The sequence below is a fragment of the Manis javanica genome, chromosome 6 (genome assembly GCF_040802235.1).
Source record: "Manis javanica isolate MJ-LG chromosome 6, MJ_LKY, whole genome shotgun sequence".
Taxonomy (NCBI): Eukaryota; Metazoa; Chordata; class Mammalia; order Pholidota; family Manidae; genus Manis; species Manis javanica.
In genome coordinates, this window is record NC_133161.1 from 39704693 (window position 1) to 39717271 (window position 12579).

Sequence of the window (12579 nt, forward strand, 5' to 3'; positions counted from 1 at the left end):
ATCCCTGATAGGAGAAGGGACAACTAGCATTTATTCAGCACCCACTGTGTGCCAGGAAATGGGCCGGGCACATTACATCTGTTGGTTGATTTCTTCCTCGAGACAACCTGTGATGTAAACAGTATGGGTTGTGGTTAACAGATAAGAAATTGAGTCATAAAGGTCATGTGGGTTGGCTGATAGCTCAGGGGTAGTAAACTATAGGGTATCAGGAAGCAAATCCAGATCCTTGTGCTTCTGTCATTTTTCCTTCTGGGGATTTCTAGAAGAGCGTGGCCTTCAGCTCAGTTTTGTGGAGAGCTCACTGATGCATGGGAGCCAGTATTGTCCTGATGGAACTGCACCCTTGTGGGGTTGACAGGGAGGGAAGGGACAGCCTTCTTGACAGCACTGTTCATCACAGCAAGGTGGTCAGTGCTGGGACAGGAATGAGTACAGTGTGCTCTGGGAGGAGGGAGAATTGGGTGTCCTCAGGTCCAGGCATTGTTTGTCCCAATCAGCCATCCCTAGGGTCACCATTTACCTATGAATCAGGTGGTGGTGGAAGTGGAGGCAGTAACAAGGGTCCTGTTTCTACGTGATGGCTCTCTCTATCCTGAGGGTGTGTGTGTGTGTGTGTGTGTGTGTGCATTTATGTGTCTGTGAGGGGGGGTTGCGGGGTGGGGCAAGGGGCATTCAGCCCAGCCCAGAGGGAGGGAGGCCTGGAAACGCTTCTCAGAAATTGCTTTGTCCTTCCCAGATGAACACCAGAATTTTCACAACTGATTGTGTTTTCCTCTTCACATTGGCTGCCAGAAAACTGAGAGTTAACAAGTAGACTAGGTTTCCCAGCCTGTGTGTATCTATTAATTTTACTTGTTCCTTTGATTCATTACACAAATACTTAGTTTCCTGTCTCTATTTTCCCCTTGCTTCATTTTCTTAATATTTTTCATTTATTTTATACTGCATTTAGATAATCTGTGTGCTCTTCTTTGTAAAATAAAGAGCTTGTAAGTAAATAAAAGGTAAGTGTTAGAAGTTAGGTGTATTGCTGTTGACATCCTGAGACTGTCTCATTTCAACTTGGTAAAGTCATCTTTTAAAGGTAACTAAACTATTGTGACTTTTGGAGACTATTGGAAAAGATTGTATGCTTTTCTGCTATTTGGGATATAATATGAAAAAGTGTAATGGTAAAAGTGATAAAATTATAGGACAATAGAAGTTATAATAGGGTTTTCAAACACCACCAATTACTATATGGCGAAATCAGTTTAGTTGGTTGTTGTTTGCAAAAACTTGTGTCTTACACACACATATATAAACATGTATAATGTGCTTGTTTTTTACCCTGGGTTGTAGACTAAAAGCTACGAAGTCACAAACAGCCCTGCCTTTGATTAATTTATATTGGCTTGTGTCCCCTCTTGGCTGGCCTGTCTTCTGTCATAGCTAGGAGACCTCAGTTTATTGCAGATTACTAAGGATGGAATTCTCAGACTAGAGAACATAAACATTACAGGGAGAATCTTTTAAAAATGTGTATTTTCAAATCCCAAGCCCAGTGACACAGATTGAGTGGACTTGCATATGGACTAAGGTTTTGTATTTTAAGAGCCCTCCATGGAATTCTGATATGGGATGCCACCTGGAGGAACACTGCTGGGAGCCGTTTGTCCCAGACACTGTGTACTGGGAATAGAAGTTGTGTACTAAGTGTGACTTGCGAGTGTTTGTATGTGACCGGTTCTTGGAGTAATTAAAAAATTCGTTTTCTATGTGTGTTTTTGTTCTAAACAAGATGAATATATACTCAGGAAATGCAAACTGCTTGTAACAGTGGGAAAATTACTGTTTTATCAGACATCCTAGTCATTTTCTGGGAGATCTTATTTTGCCTGAGGAAATTCTCAATGTTGAGTGTACAAGGGACTGCCACCTAAGTCTGGCACTGGTCTGTCCCGCTTCAGTGGGCAGTAGCCAGGATTATTCTTTCATTAAGAGTTTAGAGAGTGAGAAGACTCTTCTTCCCAATGGTAGCCCTTTGTTAGCAAGCAGAAAGTCATCGCTCTCCCCCTGCAGCTGTTAGTGGGCACAGCTGCATGTGCACGTGACACAGAGCTCGATGTGCTCAGGATGAGAGGGACCTCGAGTCCTGGGTGCGGGGGCCGACCTGTGCTGCCTTCAGTCTGCTGTTAGGTCCATCCAGTTCCTTGCAAGTATTCCTAAAAATAGAGCCCATTTTTCATGTTTAAAGTAATGGGTTTAACATCATCTGGGTTACTTAGGGCCCAGTGAGCTGTTAGGTAATATTTGCATTACCATAGTAACGTGTGACTAATTTTTGAAGCTTGTGCGTGTTCTAGTTACTGATTTTCCTTGAATGTAAGGTGGTCTCCCTCCCTTTGCCAGAGATAGAATATTACCTATAATTTTAAGGAAGAAAAATTCTCCAGGCCTGACAAGCTAACACATTTTGTGACTGTGACTGGATGCTTGTGATTCTCTTCCTCTGAAGGCATCTCCTCAGGAGGCATCTCCCCTACTTTTCTTAGGCTTTTCAAACTCATTTTCTGAGATAGCCTTCATTTGCTTATTGGGCTATTCACTTCGGTTTTTCAGTGCAGTGGGAAAAGATGTCATGTTGTTGAGCAGGGTTCAGCAGAAACATAGCATTCAAATTAGCTTGGAGAAAGTTAAGATTCAGCTGTTCACAAGTTCAAATTTTGTCCCATAAACTTCTGTATTTCAGGGTGATGTCTGAGAAAGAAGGAGGGAAAGAAAGAAAATAAAAAATGAAAAACAAATTGTGCATTTTTTCAGCTTTATTGAGGTATAATTGACAAAATTGTAAGATGTTTAACTTGTATGTCTTGGTAATTTGATATATGTATTTTCTGAAAGAATTCCTCCTATCTAGTTAATTCATAATCCGTCCCCTCAGGTATGTATGTATGTATGTATGTATGTATGTATGTATTATATGTATTGGGTGAGAACATTTAAGTTCTACTCTCTTAGCAAATTTCAATGCTTTAATAGTGTTATTGGCTAGAGTCACCAGATTTTACATTAGATCTTCAGGCTTCATTCATCTTATAGCTGAATGTTTGTATTCTTTTAGCAACTTCTGTCTGTTTCAGCCCCTGGTAACTACTTTTTCTACTCTTCTGTGTCTGTGAGTTTAACTTTTCTTCTTTTAAGTTGATACACTTAAGTGACACCATGCAGTATTTCTTTATCTGATTTATTTAACTTAGCACAATGTCCCCAAGGTTTATCCATGATGTCGCAAATGACAGGATTTCCTTCTTTCTCATGGCTGAATAATATTCAATTGCATATGCCTTCTTTATGCACTTATTTGTTGATATATGCTTAGGTTGTTTCCATATCTTGGCTATTGTGAATAATGCCACAGTGAACACAGGAGAGCAGATATCTCTTCAAAATATTGATTACATTTCTTTTTCCTTTGGCTACAAACCCAGAAGCTGTATCATATGGTAGTTCTGTTATTAAACTTTTGAGGAAACTGCCATGCTATTTTCCATAGTGGCCAAATTAATTTTTATTCCCACCAACAGTGTATGATTGTTCCCTTTTCTTCACGTCCTTGCCAACATTTATCTCTCTCTCTTTTTCTCTGTTGATGATAGTCATTCTGACTGATGTGAGGTGGTATCTCACTGTGATTTTGGTTTGCATTACCCTGAGGATTAGTGGTTTTGAGCCCCTTTTCACATACTTGTTGGCCATGGGTGTGTCTTCTTGGGAAAAATGTCTATTCAGCTCCTCTGCCCATTTTTTTTCATTGGATTGTTTTCATTTTTGCTATAGAGTTGTGTATGTTCCTTACATATTTTGGATGTTAACCCCTTACCTGGTATATAATTTGCAAATATTTTCTCCCATTGCCTTTTCATTTTGTTGATTATTTCCTTTGCTGTTCAGAAGCTTTTTAGTTTGATGGAGTCCCATTTGTTTCTTTTTGCAAATCATGGGCTTACTTTAAGTATTCCAGTGGAAATTTGTCTACTGAAAAAGAATGTTATGAAGAGAATGCTAAGCATTTTAATTCATTATCCTTATTCCAGTCTGATGGTACAGGTATGATCAGCTCCATTTTACAGTGAGGAAGGTGAGACTGAGAGAGATTGTACAACGGTGTGTTTGGGCCACAGAGATGGGCAGTGGTCAAGCTGAGGCTTGGTTCCAGCTGGATCTGTCTTCAAGCTTTCTGTGCCTCTTCCTAGAAACCCTGTGTCCCACCCGCACCGCCACTCTCTGGGCCCAATTTGTTTGTGATGCCTTTTCTTTGTTGAGACCAGGCTAGTGATCCTGATGGTAATTGTGTCAAGAAAATAAATACAGGAAGTTACAGCCGGTGAGCACTGGTTACCGCACAGCCCGTAGTTTCCTTATTCCTTAAGGGGATAAATTGGAGGAAGACGTAATGGTACTCTCCACTCATTAGGGGTTTTCACTTGGTATGGGTTGTACAGTTTTCTAATTCCTACACTAATACCATTCCTTTTAGGCAAACAGGGAAATTGCCTCATCATCCTTAACTCTAAGCATGCAGAGAGGTGGGTCCCTAGAAAGCACAGGGCAGGGTGGAGGGCACCATTAGGAGATTGCATACATACCAAGAGTTAAAGCTTTATCACAATTTCAGAGTGGTATTTGCTTCCCCCCTGCTAAGACCTACTCCAGAATGTATGAAGTATAGTGATAAACCTCCACAGTATCTGACTTTGATAAACATGTATTTTGTAATAGTGGAGATAATCATGCCTCACCCAGGCCCTCTCTGTAAAGCTGGGTCTGGGAACCTTTGTGAAGAAGTGGGGCCATTTGAGGGGCACCCTTTTGGTGCCATTCCTACTGCTTGGATGCTCTGGGTTCTCACCCAGTCCTGGAGCTCCCAGGGCAGTCAGGGATTGGTACCTCTGGGACATTTATGTCCCACCCAGTCAGAGACTCCTCGACTGTCATATGGATTTCAGTTCAACTGTCATGCCTTGAGCACTGGGCTCCGCAAATAGCTTAGTGAGATGCATGTGCTCCATTCTCTGCATTCATGGATCTCAAGGTCTAGTGGGGGTAATAACTTTGAAATGGGCACAGGTTTTGAGGAAGGAGAGGAAGAAACCGAGTGATTATGGAAGAGAAGAGGGATCCAGAAAGGCCCTGGAGCAGGCTAAGTATGTCTGGACTGAATTTTGAGAGACGAATGGGAAATGTATGCATTCAAAGACAGAACTCTGCTTGTGAGTTTTAGGCACCTTGGCAAGCCAGCTGGGGAGTTATTGGTGGGTGGTAACCCCTGCCCTGAATGTTTGTTGTCTGCTTGCTCTGTGCAAGTGCTCAGCTAGCATTTCACGTGGACTATTTGTTTTATTTGAGTCTTACAGTAAGCCCATACATCAGGTTTTAGTGTTACATGTTCCATTTTCTGGAAAGCACAACTGAGGCTGGGGATTTAAGTAAGAGCTGGGATTGGGCCCAGGAAGTCTGACTCCAGAACCAGTGCCTTCTGTTCTTGGGCTGCTTGTGGGATGGGCAGAAATTTTGGCTATTTTTACCACAAATGGGAAGCACACCAGTTTGGTGCTGGAGATAGAGATTGATCTTTTTGTCCCCTTCCTTTACCTCCCTGATTTCCTTTGCTGACAGTCCACATTCTACCACCTCTCAGTCTGCCCAAAAGCGTTTGATTCTACGTACACTCTTGTCCCAATAACCCAATTTGGTCAACATTGCTGAACTAAGTAATTTGTGTTAGAAATTCCCAAAGGTACACACATCCCCAGCAGAGCTTCTTTTCCGTTTGGAACAAGGCTAGTGAGTCCCAGGGAACTGGTTCCATCCCTGTGTGGGAAGGTCAGTTCTGTACATAGTTGGTGGATGGTGCTTCTAAGCTGGGTCAGCTACCACAAAGGTGTGTGTCTCTGTCGGTCATTAAACAAAATGGAAACTGGGGTGTCATATGGTGGCTCAAGCACATTGTCGTGAAAACACCTGAAGTTTGCACATATGCCTTGGATAATTTTCTTTTCAAACATGCCTTTTTTAGTGTGGTGGGTATAGGGCTGTCAAATAAAAGAGGTCAGCGACATTTGTGTTGACTGCCTGCCCCTGTTTGGTGTGGATGTCCTTAAGCCAGACATCTCCGGTTAACATGGTTCATCTTTTAAAAGTGCCTGAAATATTGCATGCTTTGGGCATTGCTGAGAAAGACTGGGGAATTTTATTCTATTTTGAGTATAATGTGAAAAGTAGAAAATTACTTTTAGATGGTAAAATTATAGGACAATGCAGGTAATAGTAGGGTTTTTCAGACTGTAGGTAATCATTCACTAGTGGACATTGAAGTATTTTAATAGACTGAAAGGGCATTAAAAAATGGAATGTAACAATTGAAAAATAGCCAAATATGTTACATAATGTTGTTTTGTGAAATATTTGTTTCACTTACATTCATATATAATACCTGTATCTACAGTTTTAGTTTTTACCTTAGCTTGGGGCCAGAAATGTTTTGAAGTCCCCAAAAATCATTATAAGGGGGTATTGAGTGGGGAGGATAAATATAAGTGCTGTATGCTAAGTATGCTTGCTTTGTGGCAGGTGCTTAGCTGAGCATTTCAGGTGGACTATTTGTTTTATTTGAGTCCTACAGTAAGCCCATGAATCAGGTTTTAGTGTTAACACGTTCCATTTTCTGGAGTTTAAGGAAGCCGCACTTGTGGAGTGTGCTTTCCAAAGTAATACACACACACACACACATAGACCCACCCCCACCACCAACCAAAAGACAAAATAATCTGATGCAGATCTTTTCCTGGGAAGCTTCCCCATCCTTGGCTCCTGGGAGGACAGGCCTGGTACCACATGTTCCTTCCCTATGGCCACACAGCTAATGGGACCAGAAGTTGACACCTTATTCTAGCTGGGTCCCCATACATTCTCCCCTGGAAATCTGAAATTGAGGAGTGAGTTCAGTGATGGTGTTGGCTGGAACGGCAAGATCATAGAGAGTTAGTGCCAATATGGTGTCGTGGCAGATACAACTTCCTGCAAGCTGAATACACAGCTTGGTAGACGGAGCCGTTAGTACACTGAGTAAAACCAGTCTGCAGAAAGGATTGCAGCTTGAGATAATAACTGGGGCAAAGGTCTTTGAGGGAGTCAGGACAGGAAGAGGGAGAAACTTCCTGTCCTGACTTCCATCTCTGCTTTCTGTTCCCTGTTTTCTGCTTCCCTGTGGGAGGACCTGCTCTGGCTTTTTGTCCGGTGCCTTGACTTAAGCCACTTCATGCTGGTCATAGTTCCCCTTGATCAAAGAACTTTCACTGGGACAGGCATTTTAATTTGAGTGAACCAGAGCCCAGAAATGTTGTAAATTTCCTAAACTAGCCACACATCATATGTAGCATTCCCTTTTCTGCTGCCTGTGGTAAAAGATACTGGATTTGTTTAACAGAAGCCACTGTTGCTGCCTCAGTAAGCTGCCCCTTAGCTGAGTGTGGCCAACAAGGCTGCCACCTGCAGACCCAGGCTGGCACCTCCAAGCCTGGCTCTCAGCAGGCAGGAAGGGGCAAAGAAAAATGTCCCTGCTTTTCACCTTACCCTATCCTTTCAGCTTTCCTGGGGTCCTTGACTCCAAGCATTTTTCTTCTGCTTCCCCTTTGCCCTCTCCGTTGCCTTTCTCACACCCTGCTGTCTGCTGTTGCCTTTGTTAAAGACTCTGTCAGCATTCACAGGTGCCTTACTGCTGAATTCTTTCTTTTTTGACTTGTGACCAAAGCTGACTTCTGTTACAGATGCTCCTGGCCCCATGGGCTTCTTGGATGCCTGCTACCAGCCTTTGGAAAGCACTGGACTCTCCTAGACGAGCTGTTTGTCCTGGATCTGCCAGCTCATAATCCAGGGCTGTTAGAAAGAAGCAGCCATGCTAGGAGGAAAAAAAAGCCATGCGTGCACTCACGTATTTGTCAAAAGAAACTTTTATTGACTTCCTGTATGTGCCAGGCACTGTGCTGAGCTATATATAGTTACAACCTCTATGATTCTCAAGATCCAGAAGGGGAGAAAAGCAAATAAATATTTTTTCCAAATTAACTAGTTAAAATTTTAAGTGCCACCAGGAAAAATATGAGCATTTAGACCTAATTCAGCCTAGAGCAGGTGACATTTGAGCAGAGCTCTAAGAAGAATAAAAGGGGAAGACCCTTAAATTGGGCAAGCTGCAGCTGGACAGTTTTGCATGAGTCCCAATTTTCAAAGCCTTGTAAAGCCATATTGATGATTTTGAACTACATCCTAAAAGCATTGGGAGTTGAACCTGACCGCAAATGTTTGAACTGTAGAATCCCCTGTGATTAGTGTGAACGCACCATATTGGAAGAGTGGCCAACCTATGCTAGAAACTATCAGAAAACTGTACACTGTGGAGAGGAAAAGAATGCAAGGATATTTTGAAATATACATAGATATTGACATCAAGTTTTGGGTAGTGCTTTTTGATTCCAAGGAAACAATAGGAATATTACAAGGAGACAATAGGAAGGTAAGAATCTTCTTGAAATATCTGCCCACAAAAAGCTAGCCATTAACCTCCTTGACATCTTGGCTAAGGGTAATAATACATTGAAGTTGAATAAAGCAGCTCATTTTATTTATTTCTATAGTGATGTCTCCTTAATACATTTGTTGATTTGTACAGCTTGATAAAATGTTAATGTATGATTACCTAACATACTCAATTTTAACTTCCCTTTTGGACACTCTTAGTTTGGAATGTAAGTATTTTCTAATATATTCAGAAGAAAATAAGTAGAAAAACATCTGTAATATTTCCTATAGATTGGGGCATAGGAGTGCCAGGAGGAGAAATTGATTTGCTCAGATTTGACAGTTAAAAATGTTCTACAGTAAGAAAGATAATGAAGACATAGTCCCTGTCCTCATAGAATTTCCAGTCCGGAGGTAGACTATGTTGATACTGATTGATAATTGATAGAATATTTGAAAAGATTATTGAGAATATGATTTTGGAGTCAATTAGATTTATAATTTGACCCTATATTTTTGGACCCATATGTCCAAGAATGTTAATAAGTCTTTTAAGCAGGATACAAACTCTTCTACTTTATTTTTTTTAAACATCTTAATCGAGACATAGCTCACACACTATAAAATCTACTCTATTAAAGTGTGCAACGCAATGGTTTTAGTACATTTGCTATATAATGGACAGTGCTTTATATTTGAGATAGCACAACTGTGTCATTTGCATCTGGGGTATTTTCATCTTCTAAAGCATCAGCTCGTAGACTTAATTGTAGATCACAGCTCAGATTTAGAGATTTGGATTCAGTTGATCAAGGCATTTTTAACAAGTCCAAGGGGTCCTCCTGCCATGTTTGAGTACTGCCCACTAGAAGTGTGAACAGCCTCTGGATCTTTCCCTTTAATCCTGCATACAATAAAGACCCATATTGTGCATTCTTATTGGCTTACAGGCCTGTACACCCTAAACTGCAGGATCATTCTGGTTGGTTTACACTGTGTTGAGCGAGAATGAGGTCCAACTTCCTCATGAACCTAGCCATCAGGGTGTGTCTGAGTCTTGCTCTAGTCAGCATTTTCAATTTTGCCATCTTTCTCTTGTTTCCTCAACTTTTTCTGGACAAACTGTCTTCATGTTCTCCAGAGGAACCTCCCTTGTCTCCTCCATGTAGCTTAATTCACCTGGAATTCAGTCCTGAAACCACCTCCTTCCTTCCCTCCCATTATGTTTAAGGTACTAGATTAGGTGCTGGAGATGAGGAATGACATGACACATTTCCTGCTTTTGGGGAGATGAGCCTTAGTCACAAATACACACTGGAAGCAATGTCATCAAAATAACTGTCATTTCAGGAAAGCTGACCCTCTTCTCCCTACCAGTCCTAAATTGTTTGAGCTGGAAGAAACCTTGGCTGCTTGCCTGAAATAAGCTTACCCACAATTCTGGAGATTAGTTTCTTAATTCAGTCCTCTTCTAAATCTCATCCACTTCTTTCTGCTGCTAAAGGAATTATTGTCTCTTTAATTTATTGTCTCTTGGGTTCATTTATTAGCTAATCAAGACCTGCATCTCTTTACTGTTGCCTTGAACTCTTGTTTAACTATTTGTGTACTAATTTGTATCTTCCCATTTTTGGGATTCCAAATGCCTTGCCATCAAAAACTGTGTGTTCTACTTCTGGGTCCACTACAGTCTCTCATGTTTCCTTGAACATAATGATTCAAGGATTGTTTGTTGATTTCATATGATGCCATTTTCTTTGTATGATAAAAAGTACAATTAGCTACCTAATAAATTATGTATGATGTTGGTTAATTCAATTACCAGAATATGCATACAGTGTACACTTCCAGATTATTCACAGTGGAGGAATTGTACAGTGAATAAATGAATCTTAATGATCCTCTTAGAGTCTTAAATCAGTGTTAAAAAGTTTCAGTTGACTTTAAGTCTCCCACAGCTGATTATATTTTCCAGAACAAGTATACACACACACACACACACACACACACACAATATCTACACTATGCTGGATGTCAACTAAAACTTTTTAAAGATTCATGACATTTCATAATAGTACTTAAACCCAGTCCCATGGATTTAAGTACTCCCTATTTAGAATAAATTACCTATTTCTGAGAACTTGGTCAGTTATAGGAATTTATCCCCTGTTCACAGCAATAGGAATGGGGAGGGAAAAATAAAAGACACCCTCTGGTACCTTATATTATACAAAAAATCATCATTATGCAGATGATCAAACAGTAATACAATTTCAAAGCCAGTATTATCATTTTATTTTCATCATAGCAACTGACAACTCTAAGAACCAAACTATAGCTGTGAGAGATAATTTACCCCAAGTTATGTGATAGTTCAATTCTGAGTGAGTTTTACTTTATTTCACCCTGGGGGACCCACTGATATTCATGTGGCTCACCCATCTTCAGCTCTGTATTCATGCACTCAGCTCTGTGAAAGCAGTGGTCCCAGAGGGTACAGGGAATTCTAGGCTTAAAGACATACTTCAGAGTTTCCATGAAGGAATGAGTTAGGCATTCCATGGGCAATGACTTAGAAATCTTGTTGGCATTCTTTCCCCCCAACCTCCTCTTTTTTTGTTAAATGAAGAAGATTATGACAGTCACACTCCATTGTGGTGACACATTTTCCAATAACCAAGGAATAATTGCATGCAACTGTTTGCAGCTGGAATTGAATGCACATGAAAACAAGTCACTAAGAAAGGAGGTTGGAGCAAGAATTTTGATCAACACAAAAAGTGCTTTGAAATTTGTCATCTTTTGTGTGCCTGTGTCTTAGTCCTTTTGGGCTGCTGTAACAAAAGAGTGAATGGCTTATAGACAACAGAAAGTAGTTTTTCACAGTTCTGGAGGCTGGAAGTCTAAGATAAGTTGCTGGCAGACTCATTGTCTGGTGAGGGCCTGACAGATGGCTCCCTTGCCACTCTGTCATTATATGGCAGAAGGGGAGAGAGCTCCCTAGGATCTCTTTCATAAAGGCACTAATCTCCTTTATGAGGGCTCCACCCTCATGACCTAATTACCTCCCAAAGGCTATACCTCCTGATACCAGCATCTCCGGCACTAAAATGTAACAAATTAATTTGCGGGATACAAACGGTGAATCTATGGCAGCTTGCCACATGTGAATGAAGAGTGTTTTCATTGTCACCTCCCAGACCTTATATTTTAAGTTTTTATAAGTCAGGAACTAAAAAGTTATTAATATTCACTTTAAGAACAAACTGGATTTTTCCCAGTTTAGCAGTTGAAGACAAAAGGCACAGGTTGAGCTGGGGCAGGGTGCTAGCCACCGGGCGTACTGGTATTTTGTTTCTGGGATATTGTTTGGGATAGAATGATAGATACTACTCTTGGGTTCCTATCAAGCCCAACTTGTGAAAAAAGATAGACACACATACCTGTACACATGCACACATGCCTCAGATTGTCCTGACTTTCCCCAGATCTATGCAGCCCTGGACTTGGGCTTTAGCCAGCCATTTGTTTTTCTGGGAATGTCATCCCATCTCAAGCCTGGTGCCTTTTCTGTTAGTGACTCAAACTAAATTGCAGTAGGCTTTCTGAAGTCTTCTCTAAAACATTTTTGGGTGGGTTTAGAATATTCTAATTAGAGTTTGGGAATTGGATAGGAGTTATTATTTTAAATCATTTGGTGATTTTTCCTCTAGAGAGGACTTTAAGAGTATATACTTATTTCAGGATGAAAGAAAAAATGACAGCCTAAGTTGAGTCACCAATGGATCAGGAGAGGAGGGTAGTGACTGCCATCAGCATTACTCAGATGTCAGTGGGTTTTGTGACATGTTATTTAGTGTTTACCGCTGACTATTGGATAGAGGCTATAACAAGATCACATAGGCAGATAACTTTTTTTTTTGCTTAGGCTCCCTAGCTTGTGTTTGGTAAGATACAACTGCTTCTAGAATTGCAGGCAAAGACAAATGCCAGAGGTCATGATAATTCCATGTTCTC

General features: G+C 40.8%; 1 protein-coding gene across 8 annotated transcripts in view; it reads left to right on the top strand.

Moving 5' to 3' along the window:
• Positions 1 to 12579, top strand: part of ELMO1 (engulfment and cell motility 1) — a 516082-nt gene that overhangs the window by 112003 nt on the left and 391500 nt on the right. The gene's annotated exons all lie outside the window — the stretch shown is intronic.